Source organism: Apium graveolens, chromosome 9 (assembly GCF_009905375.1).
Source record: "Apium graveolens cultivar Ventura chromosome 9, ASM990537v1, whole genome shotgun sequence".
NCBI classification, from domain to species: Eukaryota; Viridiplantae; Streptophyta; class Magnoliopsida; order Apiales; family Apiaceae; genus Apium; species Apium graveolens.
In genome coordinates this window covers 135,781,360-135,784,063 of record NC_133655.1, presented here as the reverse complement: position 1 = coordinate 135,784,063, position 2,704 = coordinate 135,781,360, and the positions used below count along the sequence as shown (strand labels likewise).

Sequence of the window (2,704 nt, the reverse complement as noted above, 5' to 3'; positions counted from 1 at the left end):
CCCAATAGATAACTCTAAGAATGGTGAGACTGCTAAGGTTAAGGATAAAAAGGAACAGGAATGGCAAGGTAGGTATAAATAAGAAAATTGATTTTGCATCTTCCTCATCTATATCTAGAAAGTTATGTAATAATTATAATTCTACTGCACATCTTACACATGTATGCACAAAAGCTAAAGTAAAATCTGTTGCAATTTCTAGTGTGCCGGCCATGCCTAACATGCCTAGTTTTTATTAGCCCTGTGGCGTAGTTGGTTGTATGCTTGATAAGTGGATTTTATATCCACTTGGAATGCTTTATTACAAGCTTAAATTGGTGTTTTGGACTCAAGTTGTTGGTATTTTGATGTGTTTTTGTGTTATTGCATTTCAGGTATCAGTTAAATGAAGAATAGAGTTTTTAAAGGAAATATGATGAAAAGTGATCAGAATTGGAAGCCAAGGCCATTGTCAAGTTGTAGAGAATCTCAATAGCTTCGCGTGGGCAGTTGAATCGCCTAATTCTGACGAGTAGAACTCAAGTTATGGTCAAAACAAGATTCATCAGAATATTTTTCCAGTCAGTGGCTGAGCGCCCGCTCAGCAGAGCTGAGCGCCCGCTCAGAGAGCTGAGCGGCCGCTCAGGAGGCGGCTGGTCGCTGATTTCACTGAAAAGGCCTTTTTTGAGTAGAATTTGACGATTTTAAGGGTCCAGGTCCACTAGGGGCGTATATATACTTAAAAAAAAGGGTTTTCATCATCCGGGAAGATTGGGATACTAAGGAGAAGACCTAGAAGCACAGAACAACTCCGAAAAAGAAGATCTTGTTTTCAACTTGTGATTCTTTGAATTAGTTGTAACTTTGGATGCTCGTTTTCGTTCTTGTTGAACCTAGATCTCGTTTATTCGTACTTTGATTATTATTTAGTTTATTAAGACCTTGTTTATACCATGCTTTCATTGGAACCCATGGTGACGATGAGTTCGATTATGGGCTAATCGTTGTCATGGGATTCTAGCGGATTTACTTATGGATTTCAATAGTTAATTTGTTTCGATATCTTGGTGTGTGGTGATTGATTGATATCCTAGTATTGGTTGTGCTTATTCGTCTTATGTGCGTAGCTAACATATAAGATAGCGTGTTAATCTCTATTGAAGCGACAGTGAATATAGAGGTTTAGAACTTGCCATGCTAACATAGGTTCATGTATGTGTATGCATGATTCGTAGGTAACTCTAACCGTTTTACTTGCCCTATGTAATCAAGATAGATAACTTGTGTTTAAACCGTTATGTTGTCAAATTCTATAGACATATAGGGTCTCAATATAATTGGTGCCTATTCAGCTTCTATCTCTTTTGTGAATGTCTGGTAGAATGGTACTCGTGCAATGAAAGTTGGCGTTTATCAGTTTCGTGTTATCTGATTAGTGTCATCACCATCACATGCTAAGGTTAAGAACAATAAGGCTATTGAATGAAGTATATAATGAAGTTAGAATCCCATGTTTGTCATATATAGTAATTCAACTTCAATTCTCTTAGTTAATGTTATTTAGTATAATCTCTTAGTTTAATAAAAACCCAATTTGTTATTGTCTTAGCATTGAGCGATAACCATACATTGTTGCATAGGTGCATAAATTGAACTTAACCTAAACCAGTCTCTGTGGGAACGAATCTGATTTATATCTTATACTACTTGTGAACGCGTATACTTGCGTGAATATTAGCGCGTGTTTTCGCCCTAACAAGTTTTTGGCGCCGCTGCCGGGGACTCGGTGTTAATTTTTAGTTTATGTGCTTGTCATCAGTGGTCGTTAAAGTTCACTGACTCGGATTCTTTTACTTTCACGGTTTATTTGTTTGTGTTTCAGGTACTCATTACAATGGGAGATCCAGCAGCATGAACGAAAGCCTTGATGGATTTTTCTCAACCCAAGATCAATGACATTCAATCTAGCATTGTCCGGCCAGCTATCACAGCTAATACCTTTGAGATCAAGCCTGGCATAATTCAATGGGTGCAGAATTCAATCCAGTTTGGGGGTTCTCCAACGGAAGATCCTAATACACACATTAGGGATTTCATTGAGATATGCGACACCTTCAAGTTTAACGGTGTTTCTGAAGATGCTGTGAAGTTGAGACTGTTCCCATTCTCTCTGAGGGACAAGGCTAAGAGCTGGTTACACTCTCTACCAGCTGGTTCGATTACTACTTGGGAAGATCTTGCTCAGAAGTTTCTTACTAAATTCTTCCCTATGGCGAAGACAGCTGCACTCAGGAATGCTATTACTCAATTTGCGCAGTAAACGGGAGAATCGCTATGTGAAGCTTGGAAGCGCTACAAGGAGATGCTTAGGAAGTGTCCTCATCATGGAATTCCTGATTGGATGATCATCACTTATTTTTATAATGGGTTGGGAGCACAGTCCAGACCCATGCTCGATGCAGCATCAGGCGGAGCATTATGGGCAAAGAGCTATAAGGAAGCTTATGATCTAATTGAACTGATGGCTGCTAATGAATATCAGTATCCAACCCAGAGATATCCACAGGGCAAGGTAGCAGGAGTTCTTGAAGTGGATACAGCTACGGCTATCACTGCTCAACTAAAGGCATTGTCTATGAAGATCGATTCTCTGGCTAACTATGGTGTTAAACAGATAAATAGTGTTTGTGAGCTGTGTGCCGGTCCGCATGTGACGGAGCAATGC

The 2,704-nt window shown here is 39.4% G+C and overlaps 1 non-coding gene across 1 annotated transcript; it reads right to left on the bottom strand.

The window, feature by feature from the left end:
• Window positions 1-2,263: 2,263 nt before the first annotated feature.
• Window positions 2,264-2,370, bottom strand: LOC141688629 (small nucleolar RNA R71). The gene has a single exon (XR_012562062.1). It is a non-coding gene; the product is annotated as a small nucleolar RNA R71 (small nucleolar RNA).
• Window positions 2,371-2,704: the final 334 nt, after the last annotated feature.